Here is a 26,229-nt window from a genome sequence, read left to right as displayed (position 1 = left end):
AGGATGTTGGTCACAGTACTTATCTAATATGCACAAGACCAGGCCAAAACCAACCGACCAACCTAAGCCACAGGGTCTTCCTAATTATATCGCCCAGGCTGGCCTTAAACCTGAAATTCTCTTGCCTCAGCTTTCTAAGTAGTAGAATTATTCTCGCCTTATGGTTTTATTTTATTATATTTACTTTGTGTGTGTGTGTGTGTGTGTGTGTGTGTGTGTGTGTGTGTGTGTGTGCGCGAGTGTAGGCAAGAGCCCACATGTGTCAGAGGACAAGCACAGGAGTTTTGTTCTCTCTTATCATGTGGGTCCCTAGAATCAAACTCAGGTCATCAAGTCTGATGGCAGGGCATTTACTTGTTGAAAAAGCCAGCCCATGGTTTTATTTTATTTATTGTTTTGAGATAGGATCTCACTCCTTAGTTCCAGTTGGCCCAGAACTTGCTACATAGACCAGGCTGGCCTTGTATTCAGAGATCTATCTAGCTCTGCCTCCCCATCCCCCCATCCAAGTACCGTGCCAAACTTAGCAGGATATTGTTTTTACAGTGTAAATGGAATTACTGACTTTCATATAGATTTGGGAACTGATTTACCCCAGACTAGCACTTGCACTGTAACTCAAGTTAGCTAGCCTAAGCTTTGAAGCCGTCCTCTCCAAGATGACCAGATAATAAATACACACAGAGGGAGAAGTACACTATGCTGGGTCTGGTGACACTGCAATGTCAGCATCAGTAACAAGACACAAAGAAAGGGTTGTGTGATACAGGCCTACAATTCCAGCTATATGCAAAGCAGGAAGGAAGAAAGGGAGGGAGGGACTGACGGAAGGAGGGAAAGAAAAAGGAGGACTTGTGTTTGGCCAGCATACACAAGGCCCTGGGTTCAATTCCTCAGTACAGGAAGAAGAAAAAGCCACACACCACCACCACCACACATGACCTCCACTGCCACAACCACGTGGCAAGTGCCAATATATAGGCAAAGAAAAGCCTTAAGATCAAGAGCCAGACTCTTTTTTTTTTTTTTTTGGTTCTTTTTTTTCGGAGCTGGGGACCGAACCCAGGGCCTTGCGCTTCCTAGGTAAGCGCTCTATCACTGAGCTAAATCCCCAGCCCCTCAGACTCTTGTTCTAAAGAAAAATTACTTTCCCTCACAGTAATAGTAAAATAGGGGTACTGCAAGGTTTCACAGTAAATGCTGTGATCTCAGTACTCAGGAAGTGGAAACAAGAGTTCAAAGACATTTTTCATGATAGCAAGTTGGAAGCCAGATCTCTACATGAGACACTAACACCAGGGAACCCCTGGTCATAGCGGCATATGCCTTTTATCCCAGCACTTGAGAGGCAGAGGCAGGTGGATTTCTGTGAGTTCTAGGTGGTGCTCTGGAAATAGTTTATATTGGAAATACAAAAAGAAGAACAAAATCCCTGGTAAAAAGGTTAATAAAGCTAAAAAACAAAACAACAAACAACAAAAAACAGGTGTGGTGGCACACACTTGTAATCCAGCACTGGGAGACAGAGGCAGGTGGATCCAAGTTGGAAGCCAGCCTGGTCTACACAGCAATATATAGGATAGCCAAGGATAGACAGACTCCAAAAGAACAAAACACACATTCACTAACAACCACAGAGAGCTAGGTATGGTGTGTGATAATCATACTACAATCCCAGCATATGGTAGGTAGAGGTAAGAGAATTAGGAGTTCAAAGCCAGCCTCTGTCATATAGACACCTGGACACCATACTGACTTTTACGTAAGATCCTGCCTCAATACTGCCCCCCACTCCCCACCCACAAATAGTTGTTGTAAAGTAGACCTAACACCCTAACTATAGTGACTGATTTGATTGTTTTTGTAAAGTGCTCCTTCCGGTGCCTCTGTTCCATGATAAAAACTGTTTTAGCCAATGACAGCCTGTTCTTCAAGCCATGAGTGTAACAGAGACAGACAGGAAACAATCTGTCAACACAGAACTTATCTTCAGCACATGTATGAGCATACTACATATGCTAATAAATTAAGAGGCAGGTAACAATTTAACAGCAAATAGCACAGAAGGAAAGTTCTAAGTAAGCTATATTATGTTGCTGCACCTGTGACCACGACTGGCTATACAATGAGCTACACTGTGAATACAAGGCCATCTTGAACTCAGAAGCACCACTGTCTCAAAAACCAGACAGAAAGCAGGCAGTAGTAATGCACGCCTTTAGTCCCAGCCCTATAAAAAGAAAGCAGAGGCAAGAGGATCTAACATGAGTTCAAGGACAGCCTGGTCCACAAAGAAAGTTCCAGGACAGCCAGGGCCACACAGAGAAACCCTGTCTTGAAAAACCAAAAACCATCACCACTACCCAACCAACCAACCCACCTACCCACCCAAAGGGGCCAGTGGATATGTTTACCAGTATATGCACCATCAGACCAGTTTACTTTTCTTACGGCACCTTTTATTTTTTTCTTATTCTTTGAGACCTGGTCTTACTGTGGGACCTTGACTACTCTGAAACTCAATACAGAGACTAACCAGTCTCTGCCTCCTGAGTGCTGGAATTAAATACACACTGTGGTGGTTTGAATATGCTTGCTTGGTTCACAGGGGATGTGGCCTTGGAGAAAGCATGTCGCTATGGGTGTGTTGGGGGGCGGGGCGGTTTGGAAGTCTCCTCTTACGCTCAGGGTCCACCCACTGAGGAAGAGACCTTCCTCCTAGCTGCCTGGAAGACAGTCTTCTGGTTGCCTTCAGAACAAGATATAGAACAAGATGTAGAACTCTCAGCTCCTCCAGCACCATGTCTGCCTGGATGCTGCCATGCTCCCTGCCATGATTATAATGGACTGAACCTCTGAACTTGTAAGACGACGCCCAATAAAATGTCCTTTATACAAGTTGCCTTGATCAATCATGGTGTCTCCTCGCAGTATCAGAACCCCTAACTAAAACACATGCCATCACACCTGGCTATGATTTATCCATTTTCTGAGTGCTTTGCCTGCATGTCTGTTAGTGGCCAGAAGATCCTGAAGGCTGGATCCCCTGGTACTGAAGGAGTTATAAACAGTTGTAAACTACTATGCTGGTCCTGGGAACTGAACCTAGGTTTTCTGCAAGAGTAGCATCTGTTCTTAACTACCAACTCCCCCTTCTTTTAAAGTATTTTTATTTATGGGCATTTTGCTTGTTTGTGTATCTGTGTACCACATGTGTGAAGGCCCACTGGGTTCAGCAGAGGGTATCTGATACCCTGAACTGGAGTTAGGGACAATTATGAGCTGCCAGCAAAGTGAGTGCCAGGAATTGAACCTGGGTGCTCTAGAAGAGCACAAGTACACTTAACCACTGAGCCTTCCCACACCTCTTTTTTGAGACAAGGTTTTATGGCTGGCCTCAAACACCAGTACACAGCCAAGGGTATCCTCAAATTTCAGATTTCTTGGATCCAGCTCCCGAATTCTGGCCACAACATCAGGTTTTATACAGGTTGAAGAACTGAACCCAGAGTTTTGTATGTTAGGCAAGCACTGTCCAACCGAGTTGCACCTCCTGCCCTTTAATCTGTCTGTCTTTGTCGAATAAAGCTGTGCCTCTTACGTCACAAGTGTGAAGGATGAGTAAAATGCCAATAGCAAAAGTGCTCTAGCTTCTGGAAGGTGCAAGAACGTCAACCTTCTGCGACTTACCAATGCATTTCTTTAAAGATTCTGCATCACCTCAATTCTTCAAACTGTGTAAAACCTGACTTCCACTCAGCTCTGGAACCAATCCTCTAGGGTGCTTTGCTAGAGTAGGCAGCACAGGCCTGCAACCCAGTATTCCTGAACCACAGGCATGAGAACTGATACAAGTTCAAATCCAGCCTGCTCTATAGGACACTGAGACCCTGGCTCCATAAAACACAGCCTTGCTAATTGCAGAAAATTAATCATTGGTCCCAGAAATCTTCCCTTTCAAATCTGCTATGAAGGGTTGGTGAGATGGCTTAGTTGGCAGGAGTTCAATGCCTGAGTCCAATATGGTAGAAAAAGAATAAGCTTCTATGGGGTTGGGGATTTAGCTCAGTGGTAGAGCGCTTGCCTAGGAAGCGCAAGGCCCTGGGTTCGGTCCCCAGCTCTGAAAAAAAGAACAAAAAAAAAAAAAAAAAAAAAGAATAAGCTTCTGTAAGACATCCTCAACATTCCCATGCATTCTGTGGCAAAGCCATAGCAATGATTATGATAAAAATGATAAATCTGTCTTAGAGTCAAGTGTTAGTGGCTCTTGCCCGTAAGTCCAGCACCTGAGAGGGGGAATTTAGAGGATCAAACGTCTGAGGTCAGCCTGGGCTCCTACAGGAGACCCGCCTCAACAGAACAGTGTCCAAGTGTAGAGAGGTGAAATCATAGATGCCTCGGAAAGTGGTCTGTTAGGAAGGATTCTCTTTCTCGTCTGTGACAACGGAAGGCCTTGAAATTAATGTGTAGTTAAAATGGCCTGGAGATTCTGATCCTCCTGCCTCTACCATTTAAGTACTGGGATTGCAGACATGCATAACCACACCTGGCTTTCTCTGTCTCTTTTTCTACCACACCTTGGTTGTTTTCAACTTTCTAGTAAAAGAATGTTTGAGGGGAAGGCAAGATGGCTGGGAGGGTAGAGGTAGGCTACCAAATTTGACAACCTGAGTTTGATCCCTGGAAGACACAAAGCAGGAGAGAGCTGAGTCATCCCCGACCTTCGCTCACACCAGTGCTGCTGATGTGTCTATACTTTGAAGAGACCACAGACGCTCGTGCATACACACTTGCTGAATGAATGAAAATTCTGAAAAAGAAGACCATTGTAAATAAACTGAGTGGGGGATATAACTCACTTGATTGACCAGTCGAGTATACATGGGGCCCAGAACCAGAAGCTCAGCATGGTGTTTCAAACCTCTAATCTCAGCACTTAGAGGTGAAGACAGAAGGATCAGAAGTACAAGGTCATTCTCAGCTACATCCCAAGTAGCAGGCCAGCCTTGGCTACACAAGACTGTCAACAAACAGATAATATTCGGATGGAGCTAAGGAAGCATATCCTTAACCTCTTTATTGAGGGGCTGGAGAGATGGCTCAGAGGTTAAGAGCACTGACACTCTTCCAGAGGTCCTGAGTCAATTCCCAGCAACCACATCTTTACTGATTAAAAAATATGCAATCAAAAAGTTTTCCTCTGCACTTACCATAGAACTGAAACTACAACCAGAGACCAACCTGTTCTTGCAAATTACTATTGTCTCACAATTAGCACACAGTGCCAAGAGTGACATTTGGTGCTATCTTGGTCTAGTCTCCTATGATAAGCAGAAGTAAACTCAAGGGTATGATCTCAGGAAATAAAAAAACATTAAGGCCGTTCCTAATAGATTCTTCTAAAATATGATCCTACACAGCTCTTCAAAAGAAGGACAGTATGTTTTAATTGTGAAACAGACTTCTATAACATTCTGACCTCTTGTCTAAAAGAGGTCTGGAAAAAGAAGTAACTGCAGGGAGGGAGTGAACTGTGCCATGGTGGTCATTAAAATCCATCAAGTTCATACTTCAGCCTTGGGATAACTGCAGCCGAAACTGACTCGAGAGTAATTGTCACTGCTATCTGCAATAAAAGCTAATTGGACATAATTGAACTAACGCCCTAATCGGAGGGAAGCTGCAATTGGCAAAAAGCCCATTTCTCCTGCTCCTTCTATCTGATAGCAAATGAAACTACTAATGATAATTTGTGGACAAACACAAAATTGCTCTCATGGTTCCCCCACTGCAAATCACTCAGGAATTCCAGCCAATGCCCAGCATGTTGAGCCAGGAGAAAAAATCATCAACTGGTGCTTCCGCTATGGATTTTAACAAGAGCATCACTAAAGCTGAAGACTGCTAAGAACTGTTAAATTTCCTCTGGACAACCTAAGCAAAAGCACTGTGGTCTTACCTCCCTACTCGAAAGCTCTGGACTGTCCAAACTGTATGCCACCAGCATGTTTCAGTAAGAAATTATGCCAAGGGTCTGGAGAGATGGCTCAGCAGTTAAAAGTGCTTACTGCTCTCGCAGAGGACCTGGGTTCAATTCCCAGCACCCACATAGCAGCTGACAGCCACCTACAGCTAGCTCTCCAGTTCCAGGAACTAATGTCCTCTTCTTGTCTCCTTAGGCCTCCTGCATGCACATACACTTATGCAAGCTCACACACATACGCATAATAAATAAATATAAAAGAGAATCCGGGCTGGGGATTTAGCTCAGTGGTAGAGCGCTTACCTAGGAAGCGCAAGGCCCTGGGTTCGGTCCCCAGCTCCGAAAAAAAGAACCAAAAAAAAAAAAAAAAAAAAAAGAACCTAAAAGAGAATCCACAGGGTTGGGGATTTAGCTCAGCAGTAGAGCGTTTGCCTAGCAAGCACAAGGCCCTGGGTTCGATCCCCAGCACCGAAAAAAAAGGAGAAAAAAAAAGAGAGAGAGAGAGAGAGAGAACCCACCATGAACTCACTCCTATTTTTATTACATTTTGGTTATTTGTGAGTATACATGTGTCACCATATACATGCAGCAGGTCAGAGGACAACTTGGGTTTTCCCTTCTATCACAGAGGCACCAGGGATCAAACCTGGGACACCAAGCTCGGTGGCAAGCGCCTTTACCCACTAAACCATTTAGATACCCAACAGCCTCATTTTTAGGCAGGAAAACAGCATTATCTGGTTCGCTGACAAAAATTAACCACTGATGAACAGATTTTGGACAGCAGAGTCCACGGCCTGACTTGCTCACCTCTGCTCTACTGCACAGCATGCTCTTCACTCGGGAGTGCAAACATCAGACTTCCGTTATTTTCCCTCTCTCTTCCTCATCTTAGTAAATTTACTGTATGTCTATGGGTATTTTGCCTTTATTCTTGGCGGTCAGAAGAGGGCATCGGACCCCCCCCCCCGGACCTGGAGTTACAAATGGCCGTGTGAGAGGTGGGGACTGAATCCAGGACCTCTGGAAGAGCAGGCAGTACTTTTTTTTTTTTTAAAGATTTATTTATTTATTATATATAAGTACACTGTAGCTGTCTTCAGATACACCAGAAGAGGGAATCGGATCTCTTTACAGATGGTTGTGAGCCACCATGTGGTTGCTGGGAATTGAACTCGTGACCTCTGGAAGAGCAGTTGGGTGCTCTTAACCGCTGAGCCATCTCTCCAGCCCTAGGCGGTACTTTTAACTGCTGAAGCATCTCTCCGGCCTCTTATAAGGAACAGGTCTTTGTTTGTTTGTTTGTTTGTTTGTTTGTTTGTTTGTTTTTAGTGTTGCTGGAATTTGATCCAGTTTCCTAGGTATTAGACAAACACTCTGCCTTTTTTCTTTTCCTTTCTTTTTTGGCTTTTTGAGACAGGGTTTCTCTGTGTAACCTGGCTATCCTGGGACTTGCTCTGCAGACCAGATTGGCCTCGAATCAGCGATATGCCTGCCTCTGCCTCCTCAGTGTTCAGATTAAAGGTGTGACTCCCTCTTCCTTTATGGAATAGTTTTAGTATGTATCCCTGCTGGCAGCAAATGCACTATAGAGTCTATGCTGGCCTTGAACCTGCAGCGATTCTACTGCTTCTCTATTTCAGCACGTGGGCTAACAGGTACGACACGTCACGACTGGCTGACCCACTCAGGGACAGGTGCTTTTTCAAAAGTCAAACTTCTAACTTCTATCTTTTTTTTAATAAGACAGGGTCTCTCTATGTTGCTCTGGCGACCAGGTAGGCACTGAACCACTGAACTTAGAGATCCATCTGCCGCTGCCTCCTAAGTGCTGGGGTTAGGGCATGCTTGGCCCTTATGCTACCTTTGTTTTCTTCTCATTCTCTCTCTCTCTGTCTCTCTCTCTCTCTCTCTCTGTCTGTCTGTCTGTCTCTGTCTCTGTGTGTGTGTATGTGTTTGTGTGTGTGTATGTGTGTGTGTGTGTGTGTGTGTTGCGTGTGTGTACATATGCATACCAGAGCCAGAAAATAACTCAGGACATAGTTTTTCCCCTTCCACCACGGGAGTCCCAGGCCTGGCAGTAGTGCCCTTTACTCACGGAGCCCCTCACCTGGCCATGTTTTCTGTTGTTTACTGAGACAGGATCATGCTGCATGGTCTAGGCTGGCCTCAAAGTCAAGTCTACCCTCCTAGCTATCTTTTGAGTAGTGGGATTACAGACATGCTCCAACATGCTCAGCACTGCTTTCTCCCTTGGTAAACTGAATCTGAGGCCACCCTGGTCTAAACAGAAAATTCCAGAACAACTAAAGATACACGGATAAACCCTGCAAAAGAAAATAATAAAGGGGGCGGGGGCTGATACCCAGAGAGGGTTTCACCTTCTCAAAAGAGAATGAGGGGAAAACTTTCGTGAGGGATCCTGGGAGGAGAGGAAGGGCTGATATTGGGCTGGAAAGGGAATAAATAAATCTAACTTAAGGGGTTGGGGATTTAGCTCAGTGGTAGAGCACTTGCCTAGCAAGCGCAAGGCCCTGGGTTCGGTCCCCAGCTCCGAAAAATAGAAAAGTAAAATAAATAAATAAATAAATAAATAAATAAATAAATAAATAAATAAATAAATCTAACTTAAAAAGGGATTTTTAGGGGCTGGAGAGATGGCTCAGTGGTTAAGAGCACCCAACTGCTCTTCCAGAGGTCCTGAGTTCAATTCCCAGCAACCACATGGTGGCTCACAACCATCTATAATCAGGTCTGGTGCCCTCTTCTGGCCTACAGGTGCATACATGCCATATGACGTATACATAATAAATAAATAAATAAATAAATAATTAAATAAATAAATCATTAAAAAAAGGATTTTTAAAGTCAAAATGATGATGATGATGATGATGATGATGATGATGGTGATGGTGATGGTGATGGTGATGGTGATGATGAAAATCTTAGTACTGAATGTCAAATACCTCCCATGAGTTACTGTGCAAGGACAAGGACAAGGCTAAGACACAGGCTACTGTTGTTCTTTAGTGCACCGGCCCTAGGTAGCAAGACTGCAGTGCTGACAAACACAGGAAAACCAAGCTGGAATTGACCTGAAAACTTCCTCCTTGCTGGTTACTGTTTCCACATCGAAGGAAGGTGCTTTGCATGACCCAAGGGATTAATGGTGACCATAACTTCTATAACACCAACCGGTCAAGCACGATATGCACACTGTACAATGGAGGCATAAGGTTCTGGAGCCAATGCTCTCAGACTAGATCTGAGGCTTGCCCCACAGGAAGGAGTAAGACTGGTTTGTAACCCTGATTCCAAGCTCAGACTTGGGGAAGTCACAGGCCCTAGAAAGTAATCCACTAACAGTGTCCTTTTTTTTCTTTTTTTTAAGATTTATTTATTATATATGAGCACACTGTCACTGTCTTCAGCCATACCAGAAGAGGGCATCAGATCCCATTTACGGATGGTTGTGAGCCACCATGTGGTTGCTGGGATTTGAACTCAGGTCCTCTGGAAGAACAGTCAGTGCTCTTAACCGCTGAGCCATCTCTCCAGCCCCAACAGTGTCTTGATAAACAGATATGTCAAACTGCCCTCTAGATTCTTTTTTTTTTTTTTCTTCTTTTTCGGAGCTGGGGACCAAACCCAGAGCCTTGTGCTTGCTAGGCAAGCACTCTACCACTGAGCTAAATCCCCAACCCCCTGCCCTCTAGATTCTTAATGTTTACACACATATACCTTCAACCTCAGTCAGGAAGGGTTCTTTTGCAGTGGGCAGCAGGTAAGGAAGGACTCATAAGGAGTAAAATGCTTACACAAAGTGTATTGAGTCTCAGGCCCAGACAGAACATCCATATCAAGCCCTCCCCCCAATACAGAAATAAGAGGCAGGAGTGTGGGGTGTGAGGTGTGGTGTGAATAGACGCTATGTTCCCTGTGTACTCATGAACTCACTGCAGCTGTGATGACCTGCCCACCATCAAGCCAACAGGACCAGGAAGCATTCCAATAGGCAGCACTAACTGGACTCAGGGGCCTTTAAACTAGAAAACATGGAGTGGGAAGGGGGACCTGTTGGGAGACCTGTGTTTTATAACACAGTGAAGTAAAAGAGTGGTGTTAGGGATGAATATGCTCAACATACATTGTCCACATGTAAAAAATTATCACCAAATAAATAAAAGATATTTTTATAAACAAACAGAAGTTCATCTTGTTATTGTCATTAAAAATAGAACTTTTAAATTTTTTTATAATTTTGGGAGGCTTTTTCAAAGACAGGATGTCCTGGAACACAGAGATCTGCCTGCTTCTGCCCCCAAGTGCTGAGATTAAAGGCCTATGCCACTATGACTGGCCAATTTTTAAGCATTTGACCTTTGCTTAAAAATAAAATAAAAATATTCCCAAGTTAAAATTAGAATTAATTCCCAATACATATGAAATCTGGATGCTCTTTCTCCTCATCCGTTAACTATGTAATCAACAGTGAGTGTGCCGAGTGCATTTTTTTTTTTTTTTTTTTTTTTTTTTTGGAGATGCTAGGACACTGCCCACAGGACAGACAGAATAAACCTGAGACCAACTGGGACAGATTTTATATTCTGTGCCGTGAGAAAATGGAGGACAAAATGCCAGATGGTTAATCAGCAATATCTCTAGAGAATACTGTTCCCCCGGGAGGCGGGGACTGTTGGAATTTAAATGAAGACATGCTATGCATGGCTGCCCTTGCCTATAATTCTAGCACTTGGGAAGCTGAAGCAGGAGGATTCTAAGTATGAGAGCTGCCTAGGCCTCAGGGCAAGATTATATCTCAAACCCACGAGGGAATTGACTATGCCAGCCCTTCAAAAAGGAAAGAGGTTGGGGGCGGGATGATGTTTTACACAGCTGCCTAGTCTAACTATGTGTGCCCTGGCCTTAGTTCCTACTTGCGTTCAGATTATAATATTTGCTTCAGGCACAGACATATTCTACCTCAAAACAGAAGTGTTAAAATGAAAGCTGAAAATTTTAACCAGTCTGGTAGAAATGAATATATTCCAGACAGACACTTTACCTACCAGACTATTAAAGCAATATACCCTAAGAAATTGGAATTTCCCCAGGAATCTCAAGCCTGGGCCAGAAGATACAGAAACCCTTCTCCCCAGGGGTGAGACTACAGATCAGAGAGCCAAAGATGGGCCAGTGCTGAGCTGAGCCACACCACAGCTCTGTCAATCTCACTTCAGGGCCCAAGAACAATGGATTTGTGGGAGTAACTGGATCTCTTTGCCCCTTTCCCCAGTATGTTGGCTACATTGAATAAATATCCATAATATATGCATGTGTGTGTGTGTGTGTGTGTGTGTGTGTGTGTGTGTGTGTGTGTGTGTATGTGGAGCAGCCTATACATATCATTTATAATATATATCAGCTCTAGAGCATTCACACACAATTCCAGGGAGGGGAGATTATCTGATGTGAAAAGGGGTAATTGCATCTGAGATGTTAAAAAAATTATAAGTAAGGGATCTAGAAATTGTAACCTAGAGACGGTAAATGGCCCAAAACACACCCATTTAGTAACGACACCATTCACTCACATTCACTCACTAAGTACCCATTATGTATCAGGTATTGTGGCAATACTGCACATTGGGAATACAAAAAAGAATAGAATTCCTAGCGAAATGTGGACATAAAGTTGTTAACCAAAGATGTCAGGTGTAGTTCTAACAGTGATGGCACACACTCTTAATCCCAACACTTTGGAGGCAGACACAGACAGATCTGAACTGGAAGCCAGCCTGGTCTACAGCCCGTGTCCTGGACACAGGACAGCCAGGGCTATATAGAAAGATTGGGGAGCAGGAGACAACAAACATACATAAACACAAACAAACAAACACACACAGAAAGCTAGGCGTGGTGATGTCAGAGCATAGCCCAGCACATGGACACTGTGTGTGGTGTCATGGACAGAGGTCCTCACACTCAGATCAGCACCAGAGGAAAGATGAATGTTAAACACAGAGTCTCCTCACAGAGACACTGACACAGAAGGCTAGAATTGATGTGGTTATTAGCCTGGTGACCTTTGCAATGTGTGGCAAGACCACACTGGATCCTTTCTTAGACCCTTATCATGAGCTTAGCCAATCTGTAGAACCTATCTTTATGGAAGACATTATACCTACTTTTACAAAGTTTTGATGGAGTCACATCTTAAGCTTCCTTTTTGGCTTTTCAAGACAGGGTTTCTCTGTGTAACCCTCGCTGTCTTAGAATTCACTCTGAGAACCAGGCTGGTCTGGAACTCAGATCTTCCTGCCTCTGCCTCCCAAGTGCTAGGATTAAAGGTGAGGCCGCTACACCTAATTCTGTCTTAAGCTTTATTGTACACTGGGAACTGAGTTATTTATCACCAGGAAAATTTTCAACAAATTGTGCTATGCTTAAATAGATGTAAAATAAATTAATCAGGATCACACTCCCTGAGCTAATAGCAGCACTACTGAGTCATGTTAAACCAAACCACCTCTTGCTGGCAACAGTCACAGACCCCACACACATACACACACTGGCTCACATGGGCCCTGCCATGATACTGCCCCCCACAAAAAAGGTGATGTAAAGCAGACCTGGTGCATTAACTGAAAGGACTGCTTTGGACTGTGTTTGTAAAGTGCCTAGAATAGTGCCTCTGTCTCAAAAACAAGTCAGACACTGGCAGATCTCTGTACGTCAAGGTCAGCCTGGTCTACACTAGTTCCCGGGCACCCAGGGTTACATACTGAGCCCCCATCTTTAAAAAGGTACCTCAGGACGACCTGCAAGTCTGGTTCTGGGGGATCCGACATCCTCTTCTGGCTCTGTGGGCACGGGTGCACACGCGGTGCAGTTATACACAAAGGCAAACACCCATGCACACAGTCACGAAACAGAAGCACGGCTCAGCAGCATCTTTGGATATCTTTGTCCATGCTTTGCCTCTTGGCTCGTTTTGTACAAATAATGAATAATCAAAAGTGATTGTTCCGCTGGTCAGAAAGGGAGCCTTGGCTGTAGCCCTGCCTGCCTGCTGGTAAGGGCAGCCAGGCCCGAGTAACCCATCATCTATTATGGAGTTTGTCTTTATTTCTTAGGCATCCCACAGCAAACCTTTTCCTTTTGATTGGTAATAGTGTCCTAATCTTTGGATTTCCTTGGCAACCAGAGAAACAAAAACACCATCAAGGAGAAAGCAGCAGATTTTTATTTGTTGACTTTTTTTGTTTTGCAGTCCTGGGGATGAAACCCAGAGCTTTGGGGGTGTGAAGCATATGCCCCTCCACCAAGTTCTACCCCTATTTTTAAATAATTAAAAAGAAGGATTTCCTACAGTATAGGAGGAAACTGTTAAATACAGTTAGAAATCCAGAGGGGAAAAATCAAAACAGTATAATGTTTGTAATTCTAGCAACTGAAGCAAGATGATCTAGCGTTCATCTCGGTGACTCCAGAGGCTGAGGCAGGAGAATTGCAAGCTTCAGACCTCCCTGAAACGCAGAGAAGATTCTAACTCAGAAATCATGGTTCTGGGTCTGGCCTCACTACCAAATCACTATATCATCTGAATTTTGAAAAGCCTTAGTTGGGGATTTAGCACAGTGGTAAAGCGCTTCCCTAGCAAGCGCAAGGCCCTGGGTTCGGTCCCCAGCTCCGAAGAAGAAAAAAAAAAAAAAAAGCCTTAGTTTTCCCTATCTTGGAAAAATATGGAGAAAGTAATTATTGAATCCTTAGATTCCTTAGATGAAAACAAACCTAAAAGTAAAAATATTTATCTCGATACCAGAAACTCTTGGCCTAACCCTTTCTGAGATGCTAACACAATTATATTATAAACACATTTAATTCTGAAGTGTATGTAGTCAAGCCAAGAACTCAGTAAGGCAGACCCAGACCCTTTCATCTGCCTCATAATTACAATGAACTTTCTTGTTAAGCGAGGGCTATTATTTTGTTAAACAAAAGACTGCTCAGTGCTCACAGAGAAACAAGTTTGGAGAAGGAAGTGAAGGACTACATTCTAAATTCATTTAAAAAAAAACAAAAAACTTGATTCATTTGGTTGAAAAGAGAAGTCTGTAATGCAAAGGTAACTTCTGGGGCTGGAGAGATGGCTCAGTGGTTGAGAACACTGGCTGCTCTTCCAGAGGACCTGGGGTCTGATTAACAGTACCCAGGAGGCAGCCTACAACCAAGCCTCTGTAACCCAGTTCCAGGGGAGCCAACGCACTCACTCTTCAACACTGGTCATGACACGGCACACAGACAGACATACAGGCAGAATATCCATACACATAAAATAATGAAACTTTTTTTTTTTGGTTCTTTTTTTCGGAGCTGGGGACCGAACCCAGGGCCTTGCGCTTCCTAGGTAAGCGCTCTACCACTGAGCTAAATCCCCAGCCCCAATGAAACATTTTTTAATTGAAAGGTAACTTTGTTTTGAATGGCTCTAGCAATCCCAGAATGCATTCAGTAACAAACATAGTCCAGGTATCAGTGGACTCTTCCTCTGTCACTGACTGACTCAACAGCTTTGAGGATAATCTCTCTCATTCTCCCAAGCCCCAGCAGAAGATCCATTATTTATACACTCAGTTGTTTACTCCGTCCTATTTTCCAATCCATCCAGGCCCAAGGGCAGTGTTATCGCTGGCCTGCTTCCAAAATGGACGTGTTAGCTCATTGTCCCGCTAGTTATAAAACCAAAGAGATTCAAACAGGGATCTACTACCACGCAGCAACCTCACCCACCATCTAATCCAAAATCGAAATTTCCTTGACCAAATAAAATCTATTTATCATTTGGTTGGCTGCTTACTTGATTAATTAATTACAAATTTCTTTATAAATCTCCCTATGTAGCACAGGCTAGTCTCAACTTTAAAATCCTACCTCCGCCTTCTGATTGTTAGGATTACTATGGGCAGGCAGATTGACTGTTCTGAAGCACTGACCAACGTTTATACACTCGACAAGCTTTATCCCCCCAATAATTTATTTAATTTTACTTTATGCAGGTGATTTGCCTGCATGTATGTCTGTATGAGGGTTTCAGATCCCCTGGAACTACAGCTGTGAACTGCCATGTGGTTGGGTGCGGGAGTTAAATCCAGGTCGTCTGGAAGAGCAGCCATTGCTCTTAATTGCTGAGCCATCTCTCCAGCCCACTCTACACACAATTTTTTTGGTGACTCAAAAGAATTCTTAGAAGGCAGCATCGTTAGAAAGGCAGCTCTGGTCCTTATCAGGAACAGACCTGTAAACTTCTGAGGGTTAAACTGACTGAGACTCAATCTGCCCCAACCATCCCTCAGGAAGTATTCAGTGAGGCACCAGCAACTGTTAGGTTCCAGACCTGGGATGATGGCTGAGGTGCCTGTTTAACATATCGAACTGGGCCTGGCCTCCCAGGTCTCCCTCCACCCCTCCCCTACCTGTTAGAGGATCCATCACCTATCTTGCATCTTGTCCTCTACCCTGAACTCTCCAGTCTAAGAAAATGGGCTGCTCTTCTGGACATAATTCAACCATTTTGATTAACCTGCTCTGTTTGTACTTAGCCTCCTGGCTGTTGCACCTGGTGCCCTTTTCCTCTCTTCCTCCCCTCTTATCCTCTGTCTCACATGGCCCAGCTCAGGGTCATGTCCACTCTGGACTCTCCCAGAAGTCCCTGCCTCCAGCTATGCTCTCCTACATATCTAAAATAAACCTCCTCCAACATATGAGGGGTCATGTTTCATTCTGTTTCCTTTTTTCATTCTTTTATTCACTCAGCAACCAATGTTATCTGAGTGGTAAACAGATCATAGACTCCACCAAGTCTGTGGCCCTCAGGATCAAACTCATAGCACAGAACTTGCTCAAAAGACTGAAGTTTACTCAACAGTCAAGCCCCAGGGAGTTTATGCTTAAAACCACACAAGAGGGCCGCCTGATGGCTCATCAGGTAAAGAAGCTTGTTGCCAACTCTGAAGACCTGAGTTCAAGCTCCAGGAACCAACTCCCACAAGTTGTCCTCTGACCTCCATATGTTCCTGGTGAGCTCTGTGCATGTGTGTTTGTGCATCTTAAATAAACTAACTAAAAATAATAAAAGATAAAACACACACGAGGTATGGGTTGTGAGCTTAGAGGAGGCAGAGGCAAGCAGACCTCTGGGTTTGAGGCCAGCCTGGTCTACAGGGCCAGTTCCAGGAACCCCGTGGAGGAAAAAAAGCAAGCAAAAAGATACTGGCTGTGACATACGGCTGACAAAGCTGAAAGCTGTCAGCGGATGGATCTCCATGTGAACACACTGCCTCCACCTTAGCCTCTCACTCCCCCCCCCCCCCCAGAGCTGGGGACCGAACCCAGGGCACCTTAGCCTCTCACTCCCCCCCCCCCCCCCCCCCGGAGCTGGGGACAGAACCCAGGGCCTTGCGCTTCCTAGGCAAGCACTCTACCACTGAGCTAAATCCCCAACCCCTTAGCCTCTCACTTAAAGCAGCATCCCAAGACTTTTTTTTTACCTCTAATATCTTCTTAGCTTGAGTAATTTTTCCCCAGCTCCAAACCTTACCACACCCAAGGAGATTATTACAGGAATTAAGCTAAGCTAAGTATCCAATGCTTCCTTCACTTTCTCAAGGGATCATTTCATACTTCAGACATGATTAGACCAGAATCTCCCCTTAAAGAGAACATAAAGCCATTTTCCTTACATTCTAAGCTGCACATCAGAGGGATAAACACAGCTCAGGGAAATTCAGCGAGTTACTTTAACTTCAGCACCACTGTTTCTTCTACCTAACAAACTACAGGTCATGTGCATAACTGTTTCCTTGAAGAGCTATATCTGAGTTTCCAAGCCCTTTCAATGACGCCTGGAGATGAATGCAGAACACCATTAATAGTTCTATACATAGCCCCTTGCCTCCTGGGAAAAATTCTTTGGGGAATCCCAACTACTGCACCATGCAAATTACTGATTGCACAACCAGACAAGAAAACAGGCCTGTTAGATTTGGAGGTATAACTCAGTTGGCTGAGTGATTTACCCGCATGCACAAAGCCCACTGCAAAAATTAACATAGTAAGAAAAAACTAACCCCAGCCCTTAGTAGTCTAAGGCAGGAGAATCAGGACTTCAAGACCAGAGGTAAGGCTCACTGGGTAAATACCTTGCTACACAAGCATAAAGACCTGAATTTAGGGGCCAGTTGTGGTGACACACATTTTTGACCCCAGCACTTGGGAGGCGGAGGCGGAGGCAGAGGCAGAGGCAAGAGGACCTCTGTGAGTTCCAGGACAGCCTGGTTGACATATTGAGTTCTAGGACCCATATAAAGATCCTGTTTTAAAAAAAAAAACAAACAAACAAACAAAAAAAAAAAACAAAAAAAAAACTAAATTAAAATCAAAACCAATCAACCAAACACACACAACCTGAATTTGGATCCCTAACATCCACAAAAAAGCAGGTGTGGCCGAGCGTATCTATAACCAGAGTCAGAGATCCAGGGAGAGTGGGAGCCTGCTGTCTGAGTCAGCACGGTCCAGGTCCAGTAAGAAATCCTCATTTGAAAATAAGGTAAAGGAGACAGAGGGATGGCTCAGTGGCTAACAGACAGCACTGGCTGCTGCTCTTCCTGGGCTAAATTCCAAGCACCCACACAGAGGCTTACAAGCATTTGTCTATAACACAAGTTCCAGGGGATCTCATGCCCTCTTCTGGTCTTCAGGGACACCAGGCACACCCATGATTCACAGACATAACACCTACATACATAAAATGAAATTTTTAAGACTTTTTTTTTTAAAGTAAAGGAAAGCAGCCATTTGAAGAAAATTTCTTTATGTCAACCTCTGGCCTCCACTGGGACTAGTAAACCTCCACATACATGCACACATACATACATACAAAAAAAAGGGGGGGTAGCAAAGTATAATACAACTTTATAAAAAGACATGTTAAGTATTCACACCTGGGAAAAGAGAAAAGAAAAATCTAGAGTATCGAGTAGGAGGGCAAACAGACCAAAGCAGCATGGTGTCCAGGTGCTTTTCTTGCTGCTTCCCCACCTTGCTAGAGGGCTAAACACACTTCAAAGGTGTCATGGTCACACCTATTACCCCAGAGCAGGAAGGCAAAGATAGGTGGGTATCCTGAGTTTGACACTAGCCTGGTCTATGTATTGAACTCCAGACTAGCCAGAACTATATAGTAAGACCCTGTCTCAAGCAGACAAAAATAAATATTTCATATTTTATTCAATACACTAGCTGTCCAAAGCTTGAATCAGTGTTTTTAACACTATTCTTTGTAACAAGTTAAGTAAGATTTGTCTGGAGGATCCTTCTCCCTTCCCAATTTAAACATAATTCAGAGCCCTTAGGGATAAAAGCATTAAAACAAAACAAGCCAAAACAAACAAACAAACAAACAAAAAAACTTCAAAGCCAACATAAGATTAATGTGAAATTCCTTTTTGTAAAAAACTCAATACTAATATTTAAAATGTTATGTGCATAAAATATGGATCTGTGTATGTGCATGTGCACATATACATATGTGGAGAAAAATCCAATTTCCTGACCATATTTTCCATCGTTGAGATGACTTCCTGTCCCAGCATGCCTATCTTCCTTCTGTTTACTGTTCTGTTTTGATGCAGGGTGGTGTAGCCCAGGTTGGCCTTGAAGCTCTCATCTTCCCTCCACAGAGCCTCCGAGACACTAGGCAAGCACCCTACCAACTAAGCTCTGTCCCAAGCCCCTATTTTCCATACTGGACTCTCACCCAATTGTTCCTGATTGGCTAGAGATAAAATAAATCATCAAGAAAAGTTACTCATCCAGCTAAAACTGGGAGGCAGCTGCGGAACATCAATTACATCTTCAAAACCGAATCCCAGTTACAACAGCCACTGGGAATTAAACCTGGAATATGAAAATAAATGAATCACTTTAGTTAATATTTACATAAAGTGTTGTCAAGACACTGGTGTTCACCTCTTCTGACATAGCTTCTCTTTGCTAATCAACACAAAAGTAAAGCCAGTCCCCAACACCTCTGACAGAAAACGCACAATATAAAGAGACCAAGCCGGGGATAGTGGCTGTTATCCCAGCACTGCTGAAGCAAAGGCAGGTTAGTTAGACCACTGTAAATTCCAGGACAACCTGGCTACTAGGCCAACCAGGACTACACAGGGAGACTCTGTCTTAAAAAGATAATAACAGGGGTTGGGGATTTAGCTCAGTGGTAGAGCGCTTGCCTAGCAAGCGCAAGGCCCTGGGTTCGGTCCCCAGCTCCGAAAAAAAGAAAAGAAAAAAAAAAAAAAACAGCAAAAAAGATAATAACAAAACAAAAACAAAAAGCAAAGATTAACATGGACACTGTTATTCAAGTGTGCCCTTTGTTTTTTTTTTTTGTTTTTTTTTTGGGGGGGTTCTTTTTTTCCCAGAGCTGGGGACCGAACCCAGGGCCTTGCGCTTCCTAGGCAAGTGCTCTACCACTGAGCTAAATCCCCATCCCCTGCCCTTTGTTCTTAATATTGTAATTTCTGCTCATTTCACTTTCAATTGATAACTTTCCTTCTACCTAAAATACGTAAAGAAGGTCCTAATTGGAGTTGTGGAGACCCACATATTTCAGAAAGGATCCAAATCCAGCGCAGTGGTGCACACCTGTTAATTGCCAGTAGTTTGCAGGAAGCTAAAACAGAATGGTAGGAATTCCATGCCAGGCTGAACCTGAACTATAAGAGGCAGTTCCTCTTTAAAAAAAAACAAAAAACAAAACAAAACATAAGTTACAAAGGCAAAGAACTCCAAAAATAAAAATCATCTAAATTGTAATGATATAGCCACTCAAATTAATAAGATTAGGCAGAACTCTTAAAAAGGCAATCAAAATCAAACTATATATATATACATACATACACACACACACACACACATATATATATGTATATATATATATATAATTTTTTTTAAAAGATGCAGCTTTGGTGACAGAAACATCCCTTCAGGAACCTATGAATATAAGACATACAGCAATGGAGAAGCTGACAAGGCCTTCAAGTTCAGTAACAAGGTAAGTTTCCTCGGCCACAGATCTTTCTCCTTTACGGCTGAGCCAATACACAAAGCCTATGACAGTGTTCTCAAGAAAGAGACTTTACCAGAGTTAATCACTAACAATTATCAGGATTGCTTTTAACTACCAAGGCCAGAGGGCTGCTCCTCCTTTCCACAAAAACCTCCGCCTCTTTAAGATTACTGCTGCTGATTAAGACCGACCCAAAGAGGAGAATAAGGGCAGCCTTAATGAACGCAGATGCTGTACAGTTTTAAAATGCCAATCCCGGGTTCTATCTTTCCCCCGCCGGTTTACTGCATCAGATGCCACATGAAAAGGGCTCCTCTTTTTCCCATCTGTGCAATTTACTACGCGGCCGACATCTACACGTCGGTAAAAAGAGATAAGTGTCCTGAATCTCCTTAACCAGCTGCAGGGGTGAGATGAAGAGACAGAAAGAAGGATGAAAGGTAAAACTGGAAAATAAAAAAGGTGAAGAGACGCAGAGATCATACTTCCCATTTCATTTCCCCTCTCCACAAGGTTAGGTCGGCTAAAGTCCCGGTGGCGTTAGAAAAAACACACACACCTTGCGCCCCCGGCAGGAGGTGAGGTTGGCTCTGCAGCGCTCAGTGGGGCTCCGGGCTCCGCCCGCCGGCCTGGGACAGTGCAGCCCTGCTTGTCCCAGTCCAGGGAAGACAGAAGAGAGAGGGCTTCTAGAGGCTCAGGCAGGGGGAGGGGGAGACGGCTACTCCGGGTGCCAGGCTCACCGAGAGCACTGCACTCCGTGGTGCGCCGACACCCCCTCCCCCAGCCGGCTCCGGCTCGCTCCCCTCCGCCGCCGGAAGCCAGCCCCGCCCCCTCAACTCCATCCCTGCTCTTTGCAAGCGCCCTCCTGTCTACACAGCCAATCGTGAGCCAAGGAACTAGCAGAGCGACTTGCCATACAGCCAACTGGGGAGGCCCACTGGGAGGTCAGCCGCCGGGGATAGGCCAGCTACCCGCGGCCCCGGCCCCGGCACGGCTCCTCTTTGTTACCGCTGCCCCCCGTCTCTCCTGGTGCCCAAAGGGAAGCTGAGAGCCAAGCTTCTAGCGGCCAGGCCAGGTGATGCCTGGCCCGCTGCTTTCCCTGCTCCTCCACCCACTCTGGTCCTGGTACTAAAAGTGACCAGCCCTCGAGTGTTTCCTGCCAGAACGCTTCAGACTTCCAAACCGAGTAACCACCGGAAGACACCCAACCACAAAAAGGATGCTCTCCAGGCCTCTCTGCTTTACCTTCCTTTTCTCAGACTAATCAACTGAATTCTGTCAGAACGATGGAAAGATTTAGGTATTAATTAACTACAATTCTACCTGTTGGAAATCCTGCTTTCCCTGAGAGAAACTGGGGGGAAGGAGAGAAGTGAGAAAGTATGTATCTGGAAGTTGGTGGAGGTGGGGAGGAAGAAGGGAACACACCAAATCTTCCGCAAAAATAAATAAAAGGAAACCTACAAAGATCACAAAGTTGGCTTCAACCTGTATCACATCAAAGACATCTACATCCAATAATCCTTAAATGACCACTTCATTATCAGATTTCAGTATAATTAAGATACAGACGAATCAGGTCTCCTTAAAAGTACATACCCGGGGTGGGGGATTTAGCTCAGCGGTAAAGCGCTAGCCTAGCAAGCGCAAGGCCCTGGGTTCGGTCCCCAGCTCCGAAAAAAAGAAAAAAGAAAAAAAAAAAAAAAGTACATACCCGATGTTGTTAAAACAGTAACACTGGCTGCATTGACTAGACCTCTATATCCAAACCTAAATGGCTAACGATAGTGCTAAGGGAACACTGTGGCTGGGATGGAATATGCTAAAAACGGTTATGGTATTGTTTCTTGGGTAGTGGTAGAGCAATATCTGGGGTTCCTTTAACAAAAACAAAGAGGGGGTGTGCTGGGGGGATATAGCTTGGTTGGTGGACTGGTTGCCTAGCATGCATTAAGGATTAGGTTCAGTCCCCATAACAAGCAGGCATAGTAGTAGAGGCAAGAGGATCAGAAGTTGGAGGCCAGCCTAGGCTGAGAGACCTGGAACAGACTAATCTATGTTGAGAGAGCTCTTAGAGGAGAGAATGGAGCATGGTGGCTTAAGCCTCTATTCCTCAATTGAGGTATTTGAGTTCAAGGAAAGCCTGGGTTGCAGTGTTGAGTTCCAGGCCAGCACCAGAGGCAAAGTGAAACCCTATCTCAAAATCAACAAAAGAGCAAATAAACCAGAAGGACACCTTGGCTGGCAAACCATTTCCACAACTAAATAATTCAGGACTCCATGGAGAAGTCATCAGCTGATAAACCTGGAAAAAACAAAAGCTGGAAGACGGATAAGGTATTCAAAAGGGACACTGTGGTACACACTTCCCTAATCTTCATAAGGTCCCCTACCTCTGTGGTTTAGGATGCTTGGGCTCTGTTTGTTGGGGTGGGCTGCTGAAGGGATAAGCTGTTAGTTAATTCCTCATACTGATGGGGTAGCACATGGTGGAAAAAGAAAAAAAAGCCAACATCTTGAAAAAGTTTCACACACATACACAAAATGAGACAGCAAGCTTGCGGATCAAGCATGATTTGGCATCTTTAAATACAGAGCCAATTTTCTTTAGTGCCAAAGCCAATGGCTTCTCCTGTAGATAAAATGGCACAGTTCCTGAAAAAGCCCTGGACGCTGTTTCCCCACAATCCTATAATCTGTCAGAAGACAGAAAACAAAAAGAAGGCTGTGCCAGCCAGAAAAAGCAAATTATAACCAACACAGAGCCAAACTTTATTTCAGACAGAAGGAGCTGTTCTATGTGTCTCTGAAAGAGGAGAAACAAAAGGAGCTTACCATTGCTCCAATAACCAAGGGCAAGCAACTAATTTAACCAAACACCATGTTGAATTAGCATTTGCTGCAAGAGGCTGCCTTCTCACTTCCTATTCATAGCCTAAAAGGGTATTTGCAATGCTTATTAAGAAGAGTTGATGCCAACAAAATACAAGGAATTTTTACATGCCAGTAAGAAAAAGAATAAAAGTAAAGGAGAAAGAAATCGGAGCATGAACTATTAAGTCGTGGGAGAAATACATAAGGTCAAAGGCCGAGTCCCAAGCCACAGGCCTGTATCACCAGCACTTGGAAACAGGAGAATCTGAAGTTCAAGGTCATCTTAGACTCCAAAGGGAGTCTGAGACCAGCCAAAACCAGCCAACACGCGGTAGGTGGCACACCTAGAGAGAGGGCTCAGTGGTAAAGAGAAGGCTATTTTTTTCAAAAGACCTGAGTTTGGTTCCCAGCACCAACAATGTCATTCAACAATCTGAATTTCCCCTGTCTGAAGATCCAACATCCTCTTCTGGTCTCTGTGAGCACCAGACACATAAATATATGCAGGCAAAACACTCATACACGTAAGACAAAATGATAAGTCTAAAAAGGAAAGCAAGCATGTGTAGGTGACAGATTGCTGTAGGGCTTCCTGTATGCTAGACACACACTCTATCCTGAGCTGTGTGCTCTTCTGTTAACCTTCCATTTTTAGACACCCGGCTAGCCTTCTATTCACCTTAGCCAAGTCAGACCTTAAAGTTGGGATCTTCCTGCCTTAGTTTCCCAAGTAGTTCAAGGGTTTGTTTTGTGTCACCAGGCTAGGCCAGGATATCCTTGTCTAGTCACCAAGTGCACGTGCACACAATACACACACACCTACCACTCAAATAGAGCTTGTGTACAGTAAAAGAAAGATGGGAACATCAGAAAAGGGGGGAAAAACACCTTAAGCTTTTATTTGTCCTTGTTATAAGAGGTAACGGAGACCCAGTAGGTTAATACATCAAGTAATCCTCACACTTGGAAAAAGAATCAGGACCAACATAAGTTACATGAGACCCTGTATTAAAGATGAAGAAAACAAGGAGATATAATAGAGCAAAAGGGAAATATAGATTGAGAAGGTTCAGAGATTCAATTCCAACCTATAGAAAATCAGTATCTTCAAGTCACTTTTCTCTGAGATTAGAAATAGACAGGCCCTTAGATTGTAGACAATATACAGAATCCCAACAGAACTCTAAGCAAGAAGAAGTTCTGAGCCTGTTAGCAATTTCACTAAATAAAAAGTTCACTTCCCCTTGTATCAGGTCTAGACTACATCCCAATTTTCCCCTATAGCTAATGTCACTTTAGAAGCTAAGAAAATGTCCAAGAGATTCAAAGTCAAGCATGTCCCAAGTACATGACAGATAACCATGGCACTGATTCTACCTTTAGACTTGGTGCGGAATACAGTGCTAAAATTTTGCCTATAATGGTATCATGCCCTTCTTCAAATCCTAACTGAAACCCTCACCTGACTCAGCGGTTCTCAAGCTTCCTGATGCTGCAACCCTTTAGGACAGTTCCTCCTCATGTTATGGTGACCCCCAGCCATAAAATCGTTTTGCTGAAACTTCGTAACTGTAATTTTTCAACTGTCATGAGTACTGATGTACACATTTTTGGAGAGAGGTCTGTCAAAGGGGTTGGGACCCCCAGGCTGAGAACTATTGCTTAACTGCACTCAAGTATTTATATAGTGTTCACTACAATCAAAGTGTTTTTTTTTTTTTAATGTTTTTAGTGTTTTTTTTTTTTTTTTTTGGTTCTTTTTTTCGGAGCTGGGGACCGAACCCAGGGCCTTGTGCTTCCTAGGTAAGCGCTCTACCACTGAGCTAAATCCCCAGCCCCGTTTTTAGTGTTTTTACTGATTGGCTATGAAGCTTTAAATATAGATAGTAAAACTCCCCAAACATTTTAGTGTACACTCTACACTATTATAGATATCACAGAGTGCCATTCATCCTTCTTCATGAACCAAAAACCAAGAGGATCAAAATCATATAAAAGGGGCTGGCGGGTTGGGGATTTATAGCTCAGTGGTAGAGCGCTTGCCTAGGAAGCGCAAGGCCCTGGGTTCGGTCCCCAGCTCCAAAAAAAAGAACCAAAAAAAAAAAGGGGGGGCTGGCAAAATGGCTCAGTGGTTAAAGGTGCTTGCCTCACAAGCCTGACCTCCTTGAGTTCAAGCCCCAGAACCCATGTAAAGATGAACAGAACTGGGGCTGGGGATTTAGCTCAGTGGTAGAGCGCTTACCTAGGAAGCGCAAGGCCCTGGGTTTGGTCCCCAGCTCCGGGGGGGGGGGGGGGGGGGGGGGAACCAAAAAAAAAAAAAAAAAAGATGAACAGAACTGACCCCACAAAGTTGACCTCTGACTTCCACATGTGGACTTAAGAGTATGCACACACACACAAAATAATGATGAAGTTTAAAGTCCCCCCCCAAAAAAAATCCTATAATACGAACCCGTAAAGTGATGCTGTAATAAATCTCTAGGGAAATATCTTTAATAAGATGTTGCTTCATTATAGTGTCTTAATTGATACATTCTAGAAATTAGGGTAGCAATATCATGTCACAAATTCTGAACTATTTTTTCCCCAAATAGTATTTTAAAAAAATATATCACCTTTCTCAAAAGGAACTTCAGCCTCTAACAGACATCATGTTGCTAATTTTCACAACATCCCAATAAAGAACTATTATTTAACATTTATATCACACTTGAACTTGCAAAAATGCTTTACAATTATTTTCATTAATAGTCATACCTCACAACCACCCACTGTGAGCTAAACTGGTCTTGTTATCCTTATTTGACAGCTGGGAAAACTAAAGCCAAGGTCAAACCTGTCTACTTTCCCAAGGCCAGAACCTAACCCTTAAAGTCAGGTTCACTCACCCATTACCTGTATTGTATCAGCCTCAATGACAGCATCTTTTTAGAAAGCAGAACATCATTTTAAAAACTAATATGAAATATTGAGAAATTATAATAATTCAGTAAAAATATAGCCATTTGGATACAAATAGGTAAGGATTTGGTAATAAGGATAATCAGTTTAAAAAAAAAAAAAAAGTCAGGCATGTTTGCTCATGCTGGTAATCCCAGCACACTCAAGAGCTGAGGCAGGAGGATTGTTGCAAATTGAACCTGCCTGAGCTACAGAGTAAGACTCTGTCTCAAAAGGAGAGGAAAATCTATACTAGGTGTTACATAACTGTAATCCTAGCATTAAGGAGGTTAAGGCA

General features: G+C 43.7%; 1 protein-coding gene across 4 annotated transcripts in view; it reads right to left on the bottom strand.

The window, feature by feature from the left end:
• Fam222b (family with sequence similarity 222, member B) overlaps positions 1-26,229 on the bottom strand; it is a 66,595-nt gene that overhangs the window by 24,429 nt on the left and 15,937 nt on the right. For 2 of the 4 annotated variants that reach the window (XM_087573688.1, XM_087573690.1), the window contains exon 1: positions 20,677-20,943. The gene's annotated coding sequence lies outside the window, so the exon portion shown is untranslated. 4 annotated transcript variants of the gene reach the window in all.

Source organism: Rattus norvegicus, chromosome 10, assembly GCF_021556685.1.
Source record: "Rattus norvegicus strain SHRSP/BbbUtx chromosome 10, alternate assembly SHRSP_T2T, whole genome shotgun sequence".
Lineage (NCBI taxonomy): Eukaryota > Metazoa > Chordata > Mammalia > Rodentia > Muridae > Rattus > Rattus norvegicus.
The sequence above is the reverse complement of the archived record's forward strand: the minus strand, read 5'-3'. Positions and strand labels throughout refer to the sequence as shown.